The sequence below is a fragment of the Nipponia nippon genome, unplaced genomic scaffold, assembly GCF_047370975.1.
Source record: "Nipponia nippon isolate SJK-2023a ecotype South Korea unplaced genomic scaffold, ASM4737097v1 scaffold_18, whole genome shotgun sequence".
Taxonomy (NCBI): domain Eukaryota; kingdom Metazoa; phylum Chordata; class Aves; order Pelecaniformes; family Threskiornithidae; genus Nipponia; species Nipponia nippon.
Genome location: NW_028262334.1, coordinates 9314942 through 9337236, shown reverse-complemented (window position 1 = coordinate 9337236; position 22295 = coordinate 9314942). Strand labels below are relative to the sequence as shown.

General features: G+C 40.8%; 1 protein-coding gene and 1 long non-coding RNA gene across 13 annotated transcripts in view; one reads left to right on the top strand and one right to left on the bottom strand.

The window, feature by feature from the left end:
• ARVCF (ARVCF delta catenin family member) overlaps nt 1–22295 on the bottom strand; it is a 287922-nt gene that overhangs the window by 186819 nt on the left and 78808 nt on the right. The gene's annotated exons all lie outside the window — the stretch shown is intronic.
• On the top strand, nt 997–8752 carry LOC148056094 (uncharacterized). The gene is made up of 4 exons (XR_015704129.1): nt 997–1065; nt 2115–2157; nt 4984–5175; nt 7569–8752. It is a non-coding gene; the product is annotated as an uncharacterized LOC148056094 (long non-coding RNA).

The following is a 22295-nucleotide window of genomic DNA, read 5'->3' as shown; positions in this document are numbered from 1 at the left end:
AATCTGGATGATGTAATCTATTTTGTAGCAGAAAAACTACCTGCAGATGCATAGCTACAGCCTTCACCGCACACTGAAAACCCCCAATCAGCCTTAATGGGCTGATGTTTCTCTCACTCACAGCAGCGTGTCCCAGACAGCACAACTTCAGTTCACCAGAGTTACACCAGCGGAAGAGACCAGCAAAGACAGCTCACTTGGTCCCAAGTTAAATCTGGCTGTCCGTGCTTTGTCCGTATCGATTGCAAGAAGCTCATACCCTCCAACTGTATGTTCTCCTCGGCAGGGGCTTTGTCACAGATAAATCACCAGAAGTACAGGCAGAGCTTCAGCTCTGAAAGACTACCATTCATGGTATTCTTTGAGCTGTATTTTGCATCTGCTGTGATTTACTTTTCTTAACCAAAAGACAAGGAGGTGAGGGGAAGGAATTTTTTTCCCTAAGCTCCTTCTTCCTTCACTTTATATCCTTATTTGTTAAACTGCTATTTTATTTCACAGAGAAATGTAGGATATTCTGACGGACAACATAGTTCTCCTTTTATATAAGATATCAGATGGCAAACATGAGGTACCTACGTTATACAGCTCAGCAGATGGGTATATACTCAGTCAGAACTTGCATCAGAACATGACAGAGTCATGGGAAGGGAGGGCTCTCCACGGAGAGCTGTGCTGCAAACACAGCTACCAGACAGCACTGACCAGCAACGCTCTGCACTCATTATAAGGCTCTCCATCACGTGCGGCGGACTACAAGCTGCCTGATATTCTAATATTTACACTCAATTATCTTTAGAAATTTATTTAAAACAGCATTATTTTTGTGTTACTTATGAGCTTTGAGTTCCCTTATAAACTCCTACTCATTCTTAATTATAATGTAACTCAGCATGTTAACGTCAAGCCAGCAACCATTAACTAAACCAGCCGCTACAAACACGGACAAAGTTCGGACAGAAGCAGTGGCAAAACGCCCAGAAAGTTGCAAAACCCCTCTGAACAGCTCAGCCAGCGTGGACAGAGACACAGACCTTCCCAGACAGATGCTTCGGGTAACAGCAGGTATTGCCCATAAATTTTATATAACTATTACAATAGCGGTAAGGAGCCCATGCATCAGTGCCCAGACATGTCACAGATAAGAACGGTGGCTTTTTAAAATGTCAGGACTGAAAACGTACAACAGCCTATAAAATGTTGCTCAAGTCGTTGCATGCTAACAGCGATGTAAATCATTTATTACGGAGACGATGGCTGAACGAACTTTGGCAAACTAGAGGCACCTATTTCCTCGACTCCGTTAGCGTGTGGATAAAGACATGGCATATGAAAAGAAAATTTATGAAATATAGAACTACAGAAGCCAAGGTATAGTGATTCACTTCGACGTGCTATGATACAAGCAAGTCAAATTAAAGCCAATCCTTTCTACTGAAGGAAATGTCACAGACTTTTGTGCATTTAGTAAATTAATATTTATAAGAAGCCCAGACAGCTTAGTGTTTTTAATATAGGACTAGGATCTTCTCCTAAACATCAAACAGAGAACTTTCATTACAACTGTAGTTTCTTGATTGCTACAAACCTAAATGACAGTATTTCCAAGGCTTGTTTTCCATCATGTCATACAGATTAGCAACTGTACACAACTGGGAGATTTGCAAACTCCACCAAGTAGCCATGAATTATACATTCCTAACGCTTCAAAGTTAATGCATAATAACCTTCCTATCAAGAGCCTGCTGACAGCTGCTAGTACTATTTTCCTAATATTTCTCATTACAAACATAGACACCTAGGAATGGAAAAACAAGCAGGTATACACAGAATCTAATACCGCACATATATATTACACGTATATGTAATAAGTGAGACTTTGCCAACATTGTTTCAGGAATTTATGTAGCAATAAAATTGTAGCTGAACATCTTTCATAAAAAATGTAATTTAAAATTTTACAGCCTAATACACGTAAGAATTCATCACACCCAATTAAAATGCAGCACTTGATCACCTTTTATGCAAATTTTGAAAAGGAATTTTGTTATATTATATGCTAATATGGAGTTGCGTTTAATTCAGCTGATGAATGACCTAATTTTGTTTTCCAGTGTACTAAGGACATCCCAATCCAACATGATAGCTTCTCATGGGGTAAGCAAAGTCACCTTATATGTATTACAGAAACAGGATAAACTTATTAATTTTAAATGGGAGGCAAAGGTGATCTTCCAAAAATTTGTAATGAAATTTAATGGGAGGCAAAGGTGATGTTCCAAAAATTTATAATGAAATTTAATCTTGAAAAAAAAGAAGAAAAAAAATTAAATCCTGGTTTTAGTGATAATACAACATCAGTGCCAGTAAAGTTCACAACAATTGCGGGAAACTCTGGTTGCAGCTGATTATATTCTCCAGGGGAGAAATTGCTGTCACAAAGCAAGCCAGACCCAGTTCCGTAATCGCTTCCATGGCTGTTTAGCCTGGCTGGGCATTGCACAGTAAGGCCTGTACCTGCTGCTCAAAAACCCCAAGACAACAGCACTGAAGGTACTGACTGAACACCAGGAGCCTCTTAATAGGCTTTTGTTTCTTGTTCCTAGAAGTTGTGTGTGCGTGACTGTATGATTACCCAAACATCAAACCTTTATCATCTTCATGTCCTGGCTCTAAGGGAGTTCCAGCTGAATTCCTGCTAGGTTCCTACGCCTCAGCTCAGCTCCTGCTAGGAAAGGAAGAGACGCTGGCCCCCAGTACGCTTCCAGGGCGAGCAGCACACCCGAGCAATCACGGACAACACGAGAAGAACAGCAAGTGCTGGCAACAGAGTTACGCTGAAGATACTGCTTTAGGTTCACGCTTGTGAATAAAATTCCAGATTATTTTTTTTAATCTAGGTTGAATCACCCACCTGAATCACCCACCATATACAAATTTCAGTAAGGTACAACTCCCAAACCAACATCTTTACTTTGCAAGGACCGGCAGTGAAAAACCATTCCTCTTTCAAATACATCTGCTGAAGAACGTTGCACTTACTACAGATTTTGACACAGAGTCAATCAGTAAGGTTAATTTACCATTACATAAGATCTGAGTATAGGTTTAATTTCTTTTCTTACAGCTGACACTTCCCCCCCCCAACATTACATTGTATGCCAACTTGTTCAACTCCAAATGTAAGCTTAACATTAAACTAATAAACTTGAATTTGTGTAAGAATTATTTTAGATTTGAAAAATGTGCTTTGCAGAAGAGCTGTTTTCTAAAAAAGACAGGAGTTTCTAGTTACTAGTACTAGTAATCGTATTCCTGTTAATAACTATATTATACAGTGAAGTTACATGATGAAATTTTAATGTTTCCAAGCGATATAAACACCATTAAAGTGGTTTTAAAAATATGAACGTTCAGTTCAGCCATCCCCAACCATATCAAAAATCATGAAAAGCCAGTTTGCTTATTGAAGACACTTAACTTCAGCATTACACAGCTTCCTAGCCAGTGAAGAAGGCCAGTTAACAGTCTGGAGGGTGAGAAATGGCTTCCGAGCTTGATTTCCTAATTCAAGGTTATTGCCCCTGCACAGGGGACCAGCAGGCTCCAGCCTGAACAGAGCAGAAGGACAGAAGACACCAAAGGAGACCAGGAGAGAAAATAAGACAGGAGGAATCTCAAAAGCCAGGGAGAGAAGAGGAAAGAAGGCAATTGTTTAATTTGTGGGTGAACAGCCAAGTTCAACACTGACTGCGAGACACAAAATACAGCAGACTCCAGCTGTGAATTTAGCCAAGGGCTTGTATTTTAATTTCTTGAGGCGACCTATCCAATTCACTGTCATATTTAATTGAAACAGTAGATGAAAGGAACTGAGAAATTAAGCTCTCCCATCTGGCCCCTATCTGAAAATGTTTTGATGAAGAGGAGAAAGGTCTTGCCTAAAAAAAGAGGGAAGTTTAATACATGTGTGTCATGGCTACGCTACTGGGTTTTAACTCATTTACTCTACAGTCAAACTGTAATGTTAAGAGTGTCTTTAAATTTAAGCTCCTTCAGCATGGACTTCCCAAAGCAAACTGGAAGTTTTTGTAATCTATAAAAAGAAAAGCTTTATTGACAATTTTAATTCAAAAAAGAAAACAGCAATTTACAATGCATATCTTACTGTACTCGTACAACACAGAGGAGCTGCTACAGAACAGCCCAGTGCTGTAACAGTTTCATGACGGTTACAACAACCAGAAGCACGCTGCAGTCAACATTGTCAGATGTTCCCGCGTTATCTGACATCACTCTAGCACGTTAATTATGCTGCGCTGGCTGCCAGTGCCTAACGTCTACTGGCTTGGCAATTAAGCTGGCAAGGTCTCAACTCTGAACAAAAGGCAGCTACCAGATGTTTTGTCAAGCTAGGAAGTTTCTTACCGAAAATATGTACTTGAAAAATGTCCAGTTCTTTCTGAGCACACTCTCTGTGCCCCAGTGGAAGAAGAAAACCAGCCTGAAAGACAGCTTAACAACTAGCAACATTTTGTGAATAAAATCATAGGGTAGCCTAACTTAACTTAAGAACTATATTTTCTCCGTAAGACCGCATTTGTGATGAACAGTCTGACTAGTCTATGCTGACAACTAGAACACCTAAAGTAGTCACTATTACAATGGTACCTAACCCCTGTAACTGGCCTAAGACCTTCTACCACAGATATGCAGATTACCACTACATGCTAACAAAGTTAAAAGAAAGGAATATAAAATACAGGCGAGACTGGAGAAATCACACAGAGAACAACAGTTTGCTGAAGGTCAGAGCCGTGAGCGAGAAGCCAATCTCCTGAATCTCAAAACTAATCCTTAACGCGAGCGATGCCTTCCTCTCGCCCTTAGGAAAGGCAGGTGATTGAACGAGGCCTCAGTCACATCTCCAACTCTTACAGTTATTTACATGACGCAGGATATTTTATTTTTTTTTTTTAACAGGAACACAGAAAACTAGCTTGAAACAACTGGAAGTCCCGTAGCAAACCTGCAGAATCCACAGCACCCTCGTGAACGGTAGGAGATGCACACATCTTCCAGAAAACCGATCAAGTGGAGGCATGCGTATGCAGCTAAACCTAATGAGTGTTCCCAGACTAACGAACTACATACAAATGGCTAGGGAATCAAAAGGTACAAGTAGTCAGATTATTTCAGACGTGCTGGCATTTTTTTTTTTCTTTTATTTTATGTTCCACAGAAGCATTAATTTCACTAATGAGGCGTTGGCTAGTAGCAATTGCAAGGATATGCAGTGTGTCACCTGGGTGACAGTGAAAGAGCGTAGCACGGCTGTTTGACTTACACTAAAATTACGCACATTCGATTTAATTGCATAACAATGTTTCCATTTGTCTTTGTTGAAAAATAATTTAGTAAGTTCTGTTTATCAATGATGTCCTGAAGGGAGATGGTCACATGAAGGGAAAAAGTAGGATCTCTACTCAGTCGTGCACACAAAGCAGTGTTACATTAGCACAGATTAAGATTACTAATATAAATTGCTCCCATAAAGCAAGGTGAAAATTAAAGGTGAAGTACTGTAGTGATCTAAAATGAAAAACAATTGCCAGGGAAAGATATAAATAGCATCCAAACTTGCTGCTCTGTGAATGTAAAGGAGATGGCTAGGAAGAATATCTAAGGATAGAAGAAATCAATCATTTGCAGTTGTTACAGATCAGAGCTTAGTACCCTTTCCTGGCAAACCGGGAATTCGCACACAAAGCAGGGGTAGCTTACTGAAGAAGGAGATACGGAGAATATTTGTATTCCAAGTTGTAGGCTTCATTTTAACACACCCAGGCTACCAGGCAGTCGTATTACTGAGGCTATTTATAGATACACCAACTTACTCAAGTACTTGGCTACAGGCTTTTCAATTCCCAGGACAAACAAAAGCAGCTAAAATGTGCAATATTAGCTTCCAGAAGTACGTGTTACCACATTCGCAAAAAGGTTATGGAAGTACCTATAATCTTACGTTAATTGAAGCATGGTAAATCCATCTATTTATTGACATAGCTTGTTTCCTAGCGCTTTCGGTTCCTAAGTTTAAGGACCGTAGAATCATAACAGTTTGTTGGGTTTAATCAGGTCTTTAGACACTAAAAAGCAATTCAGCCTCTTCTTTTAAAAGGATTAAAATGTGAAAGCAGTAGGAATTTGGTTATCCAGACACTTCCGAAGCAAAATTATTTGCTTTGCCATACTGTTTCCTTTTTTATGGTGACTGCTCTCATCTCTTCTTCATGTACTACTGTAGCTCTTCTGATATAGAAAAGTTATTACAATCCTACTGTAAAGAAATTAAAACAATTTCTTAGACCCACACGGTTTAATATTTATCTTTAAGGCCAATGAAGGGATATTAAATTAAATCATATTCCTAAAACTCTGACATCTTGCTAATTTCAAGCAACTTCTCGTTGCTTTTTCTAAGAAATATTGGGGGGGATGTGCTAGAGAAAACCTAAACAAGACAGTGTGTTAGGATTCTGAGAGTACAAGCAGCCAGTATTAAAAAAAAAAAATTTAAAGAAGAAAAAGAAAAAGGCAAAAAAAAGTAGATTTATTTCAATAGTTGCCTGTTTTTTAAAACCTGCAGACTCAGATCACTAGAAATTTGGCAATTACAGTAAACTGCTTGATCTAGTTCAGTGACAGCTTGACCTCAGAGAGTCCCAAATAACTGCATTTTGTTACTACTGGAGACACAAACAAGAGAGCAAAGATGTCTTTGAAAGGCCAAATTAACCAACTAAATACAGCAGTGGTGGTATTGAAGAGCACAGCACATGCTAGAAAGCCTAGCAATGAAACATGCTGACACCAAATAAATTTGTGAGAGGGAAGAGCACAGAAACTCTGGCAAGGGAAGGCGCTCAGGAGGCCCGCATTTCCCTGCGAACACAAGCAGCGGTGCCAAGCGCGAACTGGCGATGGAAGCGTGTGCCAAAGCGCCTTTGGAGCTACACCCAGAGAGCTGCCGGTACGCCTGTCGGTACCGCCGGAATCGCTGGAGGTACCCCTCTCGGTGCGCGCGCCTCACGGGGCTGCTGCCTAGGTAAATATTAGAAGGCATGAAGCAGCAATGGCCTAATTAATATTAATTAATATTTTTGATACCTGATTTAGTGACTGCAGAGAACTTATTTGTGGCTAGGCAGAGTTAAAACAAGGAGAAAAAAAAAACCCACGCACAAGCAGGGAAACAAGGAAAATAAGCTTAACAGTGAAGAAAGCACACACCGGGTCTCTCCTACGGAGCTACCACTTGGTCAGGAAAGGGGATAGGTAATTAATAGAGGAGAAATACACAGGCAAACAATTCACATGTATTTGCACCATGCTATAGTTCCTGCTATTCATGTTTATAGCAGGATTAATACACGTTCCTGATGAGATTAGTAAGTGTGGGGCTGCACTGCTTTTAAAAATTATGTATTTACGAGTATGCATTTGATATACGTGTTGAATCAGTTTTTCAGTACTGCATAACCTTTCTCCTTTCGCTCCCACAACAGAGAGAAATAAAATGAGAAGAAGAGAGGCCAGAGAAGCTAACAGTGGCGTAGCATTTGAAAGCGTGGATGCACTGTGCAGCGCTCGTGATCTCTCTGGTCTCGATGTAATGGAGATATTGTGCCTTACAGAACCTCCTTCGCGAAGCACACTGCTCATTACGGTTCAAGCTCACAGGAATGGAGCAGGCAGACCGGGGCGTCAGACGACATGGGAAAGCAGTAAAAAGGCTGGCAGATCTAATTTTAGTTCTGCCAGCCTGGACAGCGTCCTCTTAACAAGCACCAAGTGTGATAACACTGATGAACGGGCCTAACCGTCAAAAATACAGAAGCAATAACTCTATCACACAAGTCTTATTTGCATCTTAAATATTTATAATCTTCAGATTTAAGAGACAGAATATGGCTGCACATCTGCTCTTTTAATCTGAACGCATGCCTTTTAACGCGAACAGCTAAGCAACTGCAAATCCTGCGCTCGCGACGCTTCTGTGGGACTCTGCAAGGCAGCTTCCAGTCTGACGCCATCGTTGGAAGGCTGTGGCAGACCATGAACGCTCAGACGCTAGCTTTCTCCTCTCTCATTATATTATTCCTCCTGAATGATTCAGTGATGTCTCTGGTTTCTGTGGCATCCAAAATGCAGGAAAGGATTGATGAGGCCAAAAATACTGGTCTCAAAAAACCTCTCAGCTTGACTAGTTACTTGTTGGAAAAATAAAATGTATTTCACACGAATACCCTGGAAACCAGGAAGATATTTTGATTTCCAGTTACAACAGTGTCACAGGCTGTAGGTGCTTGTCAGATCTCAAAACATACAGAAATGAAATGGATCCTATGAATATAATATCAGACACAATGACACCGTGTCAGGCTTGCAAAATCGCACAAAAACATACTTGTCTGCGACTTGCTAGAATAATTGTAATGAACGAACAAATAATATATTACTTGGTGTCAAAAAAATGTAATCACCCTGAGTAGGCTGAAAAAAAATTCGCAAAGCTTCTCTATATTAAGCTGCTCATATAACGCTAATACATCTCCACGATAAAAATAAAACAAGCTGCTGTTCCCCCTCGGCCTCATCTAAGTATTCCGTTTTGGTCCCTGAGATGAGGAGATGGACTTTTCTGTGTGTCCAGAGGCCACCCAGACACTGAAAGAAAGCACAGAAGCTAATATACTCTCCACTGAAACCCTGCTGTTAACGTACTTTGATTAATAGTACCAGTTTTAATAAAATAAAATGAATTTTATGTTATTATAAAAATTTAATTGTCCACAAAAGTGTCCATAATTTTTTTGTAAATTTTGGTAAAGCTATAGCATATATTTTCTTAAAGTTGGTATATGCATAACCTTATTATTAAAAAACCTAACAGTCTCTCCAGCTGTTAACCATGCACAGCTCTATATGAAGGCAAGGGGAAGTTAGATTGTCCAAGAACTACATAATTTCACTCTGGATGTTAATTAAAAGAAATCACCAAACCCATGGAGGCTTAAATCAATAAGAGAATAAAAGTTGACATTCAGGTGGGATCAAAATCTAAGGCTAAGGCCACCATAAATCTTAATATTACTCTGCTGTGTTCACTGGTGTTGAGACCTACAAATTGTAATACCTTTTCTGGTGGAAGTCACAATCTAACATTCTTTTCATGGAAAGTTGTTTAAGAACATGACTGAGCTTTCATTAGGTCTCTGCAATTTACGGTTTTGAAGGACAGATTTTAATTGTACGTGTGTCAATCATAAACCCATCCAATCGTCATGGAAACACAGAGTCATTCCAATGAAGAGTCGAATGATTAACTTGGCTGCTGGAACAAAAGTTTTATTGCTGCAATTTACTGAAACTGTCTGCTTTGCATATATTAAGCTGAATGGAATCACAGTAATGGCCACGCTGCTGGACACAGTGCTCTGCCAAGACTTTAAATGGATTTGATACTTAAATTCTTTGTAGAAAATTTGCATTATTCTGATTGTATTTAAGCTAGCAGGATGTTATAGCGCATACTTCAATTTTGTAAGACTCCCATGTTTTTGTCCACCCTCAAACATGACTAATTAGGTTAATTGGGTCAATTGAGAATTTCAGGCATAAACAAGGCATATCGGGCTTAATATACTGCTTTGACAAGTAAGTATTGTGATTCTTATAATAGCAATTAATGTGATATCCCTGTATCTTTGACAGGTGATTTCCAAGGCAGTCACAATAGCGAGGTCATAATTGCTTTTCCAAATCAAGAAACCCACTTACTTGGCTACCATTCCTCAAAAATCTGCCCGGTGATCTGTAATTACGGCTGTCCTCACAAGGGGAGGCCTGGTGCCTCGGAGGCGGTGCAGTGCTACCAGCACTGTCCTGCAGACTGGGAGACGAAACAAAGAAACTCGGACCCAAGCTCACCAAGTTCTTTAGGTACCTAAATCCCCACTGACGGCTGAGGAGTTAGTCCTAACTCATCTAAAGTAAAACAGAAAGCCAAGTAATGTAGAAAACTTAAAGGAAGCCTATAAGCTTCCTTATAGGTCTTCTCAGATCTTCCTATGTTCTTCTTTCTTTTTTCTAGGTCTTTCGGTTCTTACATTACCGCCCTGAACTCCAGCCATTCTTCTCCTTCTTACAAGCCTATGCACATAGGTTACGTCTCCTGTTTTCCTGTTCCTGCTTTGACTGGGTTATCTGTTTTTTCATTAATATTGTGAATAAATTACAGAAGGAGCACATACTGTTTAGAAACTGATGAGCACATACTAGTCAGCAACTGAAATAAAAAAGCCACGTTCCTTATTTATACACGCTCGCCACGCAGCACCTACAAAAAAGGCAGCGTGTTCCTTGCTGTGCATGGATTGCACGGAGTATGTGTCCATCAGCTGCAACGCCACGTCAACTTTCGAATCCTGAACAAATGTTTTAGCCCCTGAAAAGGGGGCCTGTAAAAGCAGTGGTCTGCTATCAAAAGCCCACCCTTTCAATAGGCTGCAGTCATTGACACTTTTCAAAGTCATTCAGAGCACAAATGTCAGGAGGATGCTTGGTCCTTAATATCTGTAATGACATCATCATGCAAATATTTAGCCTAACTTTGACTGTGAGCTCAGTTTCAGGAGCTGGCTGTTGTAATGACCATATAAAATTAAATATATTCATTTATATGCCTGTGTAATCTGGATACAATGGAGACCCCACAAACACAGAATTCTAGCATTTCTTTTTATGCCTTCATTTCTCAGCTGCACCTAAGTGCATAATTGTGAAAGACTAAGAGGAATTCGAAGAATGTGCAGTAACATTTATTCATATATGTCAAAAGGGTGGCATCCACCTCTCTCCCCAAATGTTAAGGAAAAGAAGAAAGAAAACTTTATTATAGAGAAGACTGTATACAGTGGCAAACAGCATCTCCAGATGCCAGCTTTATTGAACTGAAAGCGTGAAATATATTAACCCCTTTTAACCTCCTTCTGCAATCTATCAGTCAGTTACGCCAGAAGCAAAAAGACCAAGTAAAGCGATCTGACATCTTGCTACATTCCAAACTGACAATTTGGAAAGATAATTAACTGACAGAATTCTTTGTCACAGTCCTCCTCACAACCTGCACAGGGTGCTATCAGCAAAGTCAACTCTAAAGTTTCAAATCCCTAAGAAAACTCAAAATACTGTCTGATGTCAAAAACCAAGAATGCTGAATATACAAAAAGCAGAAAAAAATTTTATAATTCCATTCATCAGTAAGAACTTAACGAAATGCCACCATTAACATCATAATGCAAATATTTCACATTAATAGAGCTTTTTCAACTTGAGACCTCAATGTATTTTCCAAGGGAGGTAAAGTTCTCACCAGTAATTGCTACTGGAGACACACCATAACGTATCCAAGGCAAAACGCACAGCAAAACCTGGGATTAGAAATAATTTTTTTTACTTTCATATCCATATTCCTATTCTTTGATCACCATGCTGACTCCTGAGAATGGGGTAGTTCAAAAGGGAACCAACAAAATGCCATTAAAACTCAAACCTGTAGATAACAGTACGTATTTCCACACGCATTTATGATTACCTGCGCACACACGTCGGTGTGTTCAAACATCTTTGAAGTCATTTTCAGAGCCTCGGTGAAAATGTAGTAACTATGGTCCTCGTTAACTGCAGTTTCAAGGCACGTGAGTGCCAGGAGGCTGAGGCGGTAACTAGGCCTGCCCCCGCACTGCCGGACAATGACACCGAAGCTGAAGATTTCACCTTCTTCGTTTTTAGCGTCATTCCGGCAGATAAACGTACAGGCTCCGCACATTAATGAGCACGCTTCAAATGATAACGGCACTGCTGAAATCTTCTGTGATTTTAGAAGAGGAACAGGTTTTTTCATGCAGTTTCTATGTACCTTTAACTCAGCTATTTCACTTCAATGTATAGAATATTCTTTTTAATTTATACACTAACTGTAATGATTTTTCATATCGCAGAAATGAAAAAGATCACATCAGCTCATTCTGCTGTAAAATTAGACAACCTTAATTGGCTACAAAAGAATTAGACTGCAGAAACTATCCCGGCTAAATCTGGAGAACTGGGAATAGACGAAAAGGATGCCGATTTTGTTTACTGGAGCAATGTAACGCAGCAGCATATAACTAGAGCAAATACTTTATCCAGTACAGAAACAGGCGTAGGTGGGGCTGTGGGGGTTGGTTTGTTGGCGTTTATTTTGGGAGGGGGGGTAGCCTTCCTTCAGGGCTTTTTGGTCTGAGGTTTGACTGTTTTTTAAAAGAAGTGACAGAGCAGTTTCATTTCTATCTTGAAAGCACACTGAAGCAATAATAAACTCACCGCAGAGCCAATGTGTGAAGAATAATCCGGCGTGTTGCTCTTCACAATTAGAGTCAGCCACAGTATTTCCCCTCTTTTGATATACCACCAGTACTTCGTGTTATAAAACTATTTTGCAAGAAATCTCAATAAAAATGACCTTTTTTGGTGCGTGCAATGTAACGCAAGGGTTTGGTGGAACCCATGGCAGTGATAAACAGCTACCCATGTCCCTAATGGGGACAGCTGTTGCCAATGGTGGGACCAGACACAGTCACTCTCTCAGCTATGGAGGTGTTGGAGTAAAATTGTTGGAGTAAAATAAAAGCAACCAAAACTGTCAAGCTGTGTCTGAAACTGTGGGACTTTTAAAAAATCACAGTTAAATGCAAATAATTAAACTAATTTTAGGGGGTAGAGGAATACTTTTTCCATGATTTAGAGAAAAGTGTCCCCAAGTGAATATCTGATCATTTTATATTTCCACTTCATTAAAGAGGATGCAGCTAAATCAGATGAGGTAAACTGGGTACAGTGTTCATCCTGAATCATATCCAGTAATATAAGTTACCGAGTCATAACCCTGACATTTGATTCCCCTGCCTACAGCTCTACCAAGTTTTTACACCTACTGTAAAATTGTGTCATCTTCACGTTAGTCCTTCTCTATGTAAATCTGCTCTTCTGAGTCCAATTGAGACAGAAATCAGATCATTAGAGAAATCCTCTTTATCCAGAAACACATGAACAAAGCTAAAAATGTCCTTCTCAGTGCTGCGTTTTCCTTTCAGTTTATTGTACCAATTTACTCAGAATCACTCACCGTCAGCAGCCCTTGGACTTAAATTTCCCCACTCTTTATTAATACCCATGCTGCCCAGGACAACGGGTACTAGCGAAGATTCTCGTTACACAGGGAACTATTCCCCTTTGTACTTGAAATTTATAAATAAATGTATAGATGGTGTCAAAATGTACTTTGAAGAACAAAGCTATGGCAGTTAACATGTTTTATTAAGTAATGAGAAAAGAATGGATGCAGAATTGCACCCTGTACTCACGCCATTAGTCCTACTGGCGCTGGGAGAACCGGCCACGTGAGTGCTACTGCCCTGAAGCCACCGTTTGGGGGGTGTGAAATTTCATGCTACCATATCTAAAAATATGTAGAAGCTGGAACAAATTCAACATCAGTGCGAGTCTACTGAAGTATAAGACCGGCCTTAAATATCCCAGCTATTCCAGTACTCCGGACTCCTACTCTCTAACAGTGGCCAATAGCTGATGCCAAGGAAAAGTACAAACAGAGACAAACTTCCAGTAGTACTTTCTCAGGATAATGTTACACACAGAAGGAATGTAGGCTGCTACCCTGGATAATGAATCTCGATGTTCTACTACAGCAGAAGCATCTATAGTGCAGCCCGAATACTACAGAACTGCATAGGAAGAGCTTTGTGAACTCCTTGCAACGTGGTGCAACACAGTGGTTTGCCGTCAGATCCCTGAACGCGGAATCTTTCCGTCAAAAGATCTCTTTTGCAAGGAAAGGCGGGGAGTGATACAATCCACAATGGACTGCAAACTACAGATCTGGGGGATACTTCTGAACACTTGAGTACGGAAGGTATTCGTTTTCTGCATATTTCCTCTACTGCATTTTACTAGTTTTCTCATGGAGAAATGGGCAAAGTGACTTCGGATTTATCCTTCCTCCATCCCACCACAACGCTGAGCCCAGAGCTCCCTCCTTTTTTCCTCTTAATCTCCCTCGCAGTATTGTCAGAAGCTCCCATGACAACCTGAGAAGCACAGAGGTTTCAAAGAAAAACTTGAGGCACATTTCGGAGTATACTGTATTTTTAGTAAGCTAAACAGAGCTAAGCCATATGGTCCTACATTTCAATGTGATATAATCTGAAACTACTTTTTCTTTTTATTTATTTTTTACAAGCTAAGACAGTCCTCTTTACAGTATTTTGCACTTCAGGTGGGTCTTCTAAAGCTGTCTGTTCTGCCTGCAACCAACTTTTGATAATTTGTTCTGGGTGTTCTCCAGGACAAGAAGGAAATTGGTGCACTGCAATCTCAGGCATCACCTGGGACCTTCAAAAGGCAACAAAGTTCTGAACACATCCGTGACTGCTGCACGCTTCGCCATGGCTGCAACTAATCCAAGGCGCTCCCCTGTAATATGTCTCTATATTGAACTGAGTCCTGCTTCTGTCAATACAGAAGAACCAAGTTCAATTAAGCTGACAGAGAAAGATTAAGTTTGGATCTCAACTCCTAGCCTTCATGGTAACTTCAAAATATTAAGCAGTCGGTCTCTCAGACCTAAGTGCAGTACTGGCCCATGACGAGGCATCAGAGGTACTACAAAAAACCCAAACAACAGCAAACCCCCATAAAATTCACCTGGCACTTTTTGGGGTATTCAATAACAATTTCAAGTCTTTGTACCTATTTTTAAAAACAAAATGACCGAAGGGAGATTTAAAAAAAAAAAAAAGTCACATTGTGATTTTTGTATGCTAAATCACCTGTTTTTCCAATATTATGTAATATATGTCCATCTTAGGCAGTGTCCAAGATATAGTGGTCCAAGCAGGTAAATGTTTGAAAACTATGAAATTCTGTCCCATTTTTGCCTGTCATTTAAAACTTTGCTTGCTAACTGTTTATTCTGACTCTCTAAAATTGGGATAATTCAAAAGTTTAATGCAACAGTCCTTGCAAAATCTTGTTTGAGAGACAGTTCTTTGAAGATACAAAAAACCCCAAATACTATTTAACCACTGGAATTGTCCAGGAGTGCCTAAGCTACCGCTATAGAAACAGGCAGCAAGCGCCTAAAGCAGAATTGCACTCGTTTGGATTGTTTACTCGAGATTTAACTGACACACCAGCAGGTTATTTTGCTGATCTCACTGTCTGTACTCTGGTTCCGCTCACAGATGAATCAACGATGTTCAAATCTCGTTACCTGCCTCTGTGGCTTCAAAACATCTGACTGTGAAAATTATTATTTTATCCCTTTTCATTTGGTAGGCTAGCTGTGTTATGCACAATATTGTCATAAAGAGATATTATCTCCTCTTTTAGCAATTCAATACACCTATAATTAAGAATTATTTATTAATATCCCTGTACCTGTCAAGCCATTAACCCCACACAACACAAATGAAATTAGATCTGCCAGGAACCCTGTTAAGATAGAGCAGGATCAAGATTAAAGATCTTGCCACTAATCTTAAGCTGTCTCTTTTATGCTGGTCACTTAACATTTTTTGGGCAAACTGCCACGAGGAAGGGCAGCCCGTAAGAGCAAGCAACCTACCTTAGAAACTGGAAAAATGCCAAGCCTTTCTTCAGGCTAGTGCCTGAAATGGCTCCAGTTCTGGCGTTACCAGCGGTGCGTGGCAGCGGGCAGGCCGGCAGCGGGCAGGCCGGCAGCGGGCAGGCCGGCAGCGGGCAGGCCGGCAGCGGGCAGGCCGGCAGCGGGCAGGCCGGCAGCGGGCGGCATTGCCTGCGCTGGGTAACACGTACCCTCTCCTGCCAGACCCAAGCAATATTCCAGGACGGCTGGTGCCTGCCTGGATGAAGGAAAACTAGTCCCTCTGCTCGGAATATCAGTGCACATTACTAGAGGATTTTTATGATTACTTTTCTATTAAACATTCGTGCACAATGAACTGTTCTTAATGCTGTAGAACATACACTGAATACGTATACTCCAAATAACCTGGCGTTTTCAAACCGGTCGGGCCTTAACGAGTACACATGGGAAAATCATAGGACAGCTAGGAGATATCAGACTTAGTCATCCAACCGTCCATTAGACGACCAAGATAGAGGAAAAACAACAGAATATTAAACCATCTCTTGGTTTTAATATTTTTAGTTCATGATGGGCATTATTCTGTAGGGTTCACATCCCCACCCCCTCACCCCGCTGAAGGAGCAAAGTAAGATTTTCTATGATTTAATTCAGTATCCATTTAGCTCAACTGAAGGACTGTCTCCATAAAATTCATGCTGCTCTCTTTCTCTATAAAATTCTGCCACTCATGAGCAGACAGAAAAGCAAAAGCGGGTTAGGACAGAAGGGATGCTGTTTAATATTAAACAGCACAGGTTTAAGCGATTAGTGTCTTGAAGCAGGCTCCACTGAGCAGCCCAGTAAATCTGGGTAGAGGTGCTTTGAAACTGCCCTCCTTGGAGAAATGGACTTATGGAGCGTCAGCAGAACTCGTATTGTGCTTTTTAACCTTATAATTACAGCAGGTTTAGAATAATTGCCTCAAAATATTTTATGGGACTCTATTTAAGCAATTTAATTGTTCTCAGTAGTTTTCATGCTATTTCCACTTCCTTAAGTATTCAGGCAAACAATTTTTCCAAGAGAATGTTTACAGAAATGCTAGCACTGAGTAAAAATTAAAAATGTATTTGGAAAGGCAAGTTTTGAATCACTAACAAATTACATACGATGCATGAATCTTACAGCTCACGTACCTCATCAAGTCCAGACCAGCTTGAATTCTGAGCATTAAAAATAGGTTGTGATTATGGAATAGAAATAGACAGATGCTAAGAAAAGAGAAATTGATACAGGTAAATAAGCACTACCTGATACAAAAAGTAAATGTCCCGTCACTGCTAAGAAACATCTAAGGCAAAGAGATCAAACTGACTTGTGAAATATTGGACTTTGAGGCAATAATATGAGGACACCTCCTAGAAGAAATAAAGGAGTGGAAGTCCTCAGACAAAGGAGAGATGCGTTTGTGTCTCCTCCTGACCATACTGCTGGGTAAAATGCTTTTCAGTGCCAAAAATGGTGCCAGTCCACTCTGACCCAATAATGAAGCCTCGCTACCCCGAAGCGACCCCTTTGCCTGAGCCGGGAGGTGAGGCATGGGCAGCACCGCGCGCCCCCGACTAACCAGGAAGGAGGGGCCTTGAGGTTTCTACGGTTTCTCTGCAGATTAAAGCACAGAGATCCAAGCAAAGATGTCTAAAGATCTCTACAGGCAGAAGTGCAAGGGAAATGGGCTAAATAGGAAGCATACATTGTAAGTATAACAGAAAAACGTATCTGTTTATTGGCTGAACCGCTCTGCAATATTTTAAGACTATATTTTCTTCCTTCAGGTGCAAGAACTGTAAACAGGCACGACCTCTACCCGTCACAGTTCCAAGAGATCTCGTACAATCTCAAGCGTACTATAGTCCCTCTTCTTTCCCCTCTCCTGCATCCTTTCTGCATTTTCCCAAGGACATCGCCCATGTTTGCACATCCCCCCATATGGAATTACAGCAAGTAAACATAAACGGGAGACGAATCCACTCCTGCCGAGGGACATGCTGCTCTGAGACCAGCAGGACAAGAACTGGCTCCTGGCAGGCGCTGGAACACCGTTCACGCGACACACTGCAAGTGCCACTGTGAACACACAACGACGCTTCACTGTGAGTTTTTGAAGTGTTACTGCTTTTTACAACCAGCACAATTCTTGTTCTGTGTCCCTTTTTTTCCTCCCTTCACTTTCCACAGAGCACCAGAACTAACTCAGTAGCGTTTTGTTAGAGGAGATTTCTTGTTGCGGACTGTTTTCAGGTTCTGTACCACCCACCCGTTTCACCAAAGCACCGGAGGATTACCAGCCTTTCCCCAGCTTATTTTCCCCAAGGAAAAATGAAAATGACAAAATGTTTCTTGCTTCACCTGCTCCCCATCGGTGCAGAGCTCTACAGCTAAAACGCTCATCAGAGCCAAAAGCTTGGGCATGACTGAACTTTGAACAAGCGAAACATCAATTGTTTTGATTTATAGTCCCAGGAGACCAAGTCAATCACAAAAGACTAAAGTAAAATTAATTTGCCATTCAGAGCTGTCTATAAGATATGCCCAGCCTGAAAAATATAAAAAACTAGTATTAAGTAGATTGTGTAATTGCTTCCATTGGAATAAAAAATGGCTTAAAATTCCATCTTCACAGTGGTCATATATCCAGAACATCCCTTGCTCCATACAGACATTAAGCCTAGGATTCCCCCCCCCATGCCACGCCACTGACTACTACTGACGTAGACGAACACTGAATATACAGCATCTTGAGCTGTACGAGGTTTATGATATCTCTGACTGGACTGACTCTCTCTGGCATCTGCTTGGGAGGCACAGCACAAGGCCAGTTCATCAGTTCAAACCTCGCTTATAAATAGATGCTGCAGACGCATTTCAGAGTAGGTGCTGTAGACTATTTTCCATTTGAGAACTTTGCATCTTTTGGGTAATGCACATACGTAAATACAGAACATTAACATAGCGGCTTAAGAGATGCAATCTGGTATATTTTAAGCTACATAAGAATTTGCAGTTTTATGACAGCATCAAAATGGTTGTTCGATTCAGCTGCAGGTTAATACGCAGCGCCCGATTTTCATTTCTGTGATAGGCGGGATGTTAAGTTCACGTGGCATGTAGATCAGAAGGTAAACTGTTAAGGACGAGAAACCGTTGTCAGACAGCATGCAGCGCAGCACAGCTGGCAATCTCCCCACCAGCGAAGCCGCGTGGGAAGGGCCGTCTCATTCATGCCACAGGTGCCCAGCGTTCAGCCACTCAGACAGGCCCCTACATCACAAACACCACGTTCACTTCCCAAAACTCAATTGTCTCATAAAGTCCAGTCATTCAATATTGTAATTGTATCTCTGTGGCTTAGATTGTGGCAACAAGGAATGAAGCAAGCAGGAAGAGAAGGCTAATGGTAAAAGGTAAAGTTCTCTTTTATACTGAAATCTTTTTATTATGAATAGTGGACCCAGAAAGGAAAACAGCGATTGATGCATCAGGGATAGAAAAAAAACTTAATCATTTGCTGAGGTCATTTAGTCTGTCAATACTAAAAGATTTGAAAGCTTCTAATTTAGTTCTTCACAAAAGAAGCTCCCTGCTGTTAACAACTTCACAATGAATTTTCAGCATTTAACTTCAAATCAGTACTGTAGCTTAATACTTCTTCCTCAGGTACTAAGGCAAACACAAAGCTCAAATTCTGGACAGAAAGCATCACCAGCTATTTACAGCTTAGGCAATTTCTTTGTACAGATAATAAATAAGAGTACATATCTCAATCCAGCAACTGAAGTCTGAGTACAGAACTATCTTAAATATTAGTTTATGCACTCAGTGGAGTTCTGCTCTAAGCAACATCTACATCAATCTAAATCAAGTATCGAATTGATAGATATTATTTTAGGTGTCTTTTGCTTCTGTTTTAGTAGGTGTAATGAGAACGGTGGTCCAATGATATTTAAAAAGCAAAAAAAAACACAGCTAAGTTTCTGCAGTGACACAGAACGCAATCAATCTGCTAACACCGGCCACCTGAGAAGTTCGCTGTGTCCATAAACCGTGTTACTATGTGTATGTGTTAGAAACATCCATATTCTTGGCTCCTTACTCTCCTATAAAACAGGAGAGTGGAATCACTCTCCTGAGATTCATAAACAGATTTTGATTTCATCCAGGAAAATCTCCAGCTTTCTCTTTGCAACAGAAAGTTCTCCCACCACAACCCGTTCTTTGCAGCTTCAACGTACCAGTATGCTTCGTGGCTTTGTGGATAGTGCAGTAAGCTTCCATCACTAGACACATAAAAAACCCCAAGCCCACAGCCAAGAAGAGATTCTGAGAGTTACTGACAGCTTGTAAGACAAAAGAAATTAAGACACATTTATACTAAACGAGTGTATCTTTTCCTCCTTTCTTATGGGTTCCATAAAAGGTATTTTATTTCACTCCATATATTCTATGCTTATGTATAATGCCAGTTCCATAAGCCCTGACTCAAAGAGAATAACTTTTACTAGCCAAAGAAATCAGCCCCGCGTATGGTCCGGGAGATTTGCCAAAGAAAAACAAGCTCCATGGTAAAGGTCATTAGGAATAAGAGACATTCTTTACACGGTGCTGAGTACAGAGACTAATCCACTTCTTTTGGTAGGAAGGATGCAGGTAGGGGATGAGCAGGCATTAGTTCCAGACTCTTCCACTCCTGCTTTTCTAAGCCTATTCAGGGAATCATTCATTTTGACCTGCTTTTCTTTTGTTTTTGATGTCATGCGCTACAAACGCCAGCATTATGCTTACTAGGACAAATCCATTGCACTGTGCTGGAACTCCTCGCTAGCGGCGTGGGGGATGCTAGCGGTAAGGGCAGTAAGTCAGTTGGCTGCTGTTATCATCAATCAAGCATGAAGGCTCTGCTGTTCCGCAGCCGGAATTCTTTATCTAACTGATTAGTCATACAGGCCAACTGTATTACAGTATTGCTTCCCAACTCCCATTACAGAACTCCTCCATTTGGAGTATTAAAAAACCCAGCTGATGAGCTCAATGTTGCATGAAACACACTTTGGGGAGGAGGGAGAGGATGCAAGGCAGCAGAGGACAGAGAAGAAGAGAGACGATCCCCTTATCCCCACACATCTTCATGCAAAAAGGAAGTGAGTGAAAGCCTGCAAATCAATTCAAAAGCAAATAAAGCAACAAGAGGCCACCAAGACAAACACCAGAAAGCTATTTTAAGGTTCAGAGTGAATTAAATATGCAAAGAAATGAAGCATAGCAAGGAAACAACCTTACTGGCAGAATTAGCCTTTCTTTTCCTGTTTGTAAGGCAACTGAGAAAGGCATTTCAGAAGAGTATCAGTAACATAACTAGGTTGAATTTGCTTTCTGCTATGCTCAGGGAGGTCTTCTATTTCAATAGCCCTCCTAAGAAAAAGAAACAGACCCCTTAAAAAACATTCCCCAGTTATTTTCTCTATCATGTTCTGTACTGTTCCCCATAGAGACCTTATGTCAAAGGTGGCCTCTTTTGACTTCATAGAAAAGTTACTACTCAGCTATTTCTCCCATCCAAGAAAAAGAAAAGCACCTTGCTCAAGAATCCGATTTCTGGACTGTAATCTATTTCACTCTTTTCCCATACACCCATGCCTGCTTGCCAGTAAAGCATTAATTCAGGGACTTGACAAGAAGCGATCATATTTTAGCCCAGAATCACCCATCTTTCTGCCTCCCTGACCTACACGAACCTGTTTTATATGCTCATGCAGTTTCTACTGCATTTTTCTTTTTAGCTGAAAGTCACACTTCTTTACAAAAACCTTTGAACATAACAAAGTCTGAGCGCATCACAGCCAACAGCTTAATCTGAAAGGACGAGCGTTCACCATAATGATCTCCGCATCGTACAGCGGACAGGCACCAAAATAGGATGCTTTACCCATAAACGTATATCTTTGGATAAATGCCTCTCACCTTACACCCTTACTCCCTTGCCAAGCAAAATGTTTTAATTTAGAATTAGATCCACATTGTCTTAAAAGCGGAGTTACCAATCCAGAGATGTCTTTGTGTTTCCTTTTTTCCCAGCACCTGGCACCGCTCCCCTGTTTTAGAGCTTTCGCGTACCCTGTCGCGTCCCCATAAACAGCTGTACCCTAAGCGACTCTCAAAGAGCTTTTCTCTCCAGTGCAACATATAGAGCGCCAGATACTGTACACCACACCACGTGTCTCTTCTGCTGTTTAAAATATTCCAGTCTTACCATACCTGCTGGTTTCAATATTCAGAAGTTAAAGCACTTCTGAGCAGGCACCCAGTGGGATTGCAGAGCAGAATGTAAAGAGGAATTACTTAGGAAAAAAAGCCTGCAGTGATGGAGTCCTGCAGTCAGAAAATGCCCTCTCCCCCCAAATGCTGAGGAGATGAGAGAAACAAGAAAAAACACGGACGGGCCTGCCCTTCCACCCTGGTCAGATAAACCTACAAAATACACGTTCACAGAATTGACCGTAGTATGTGC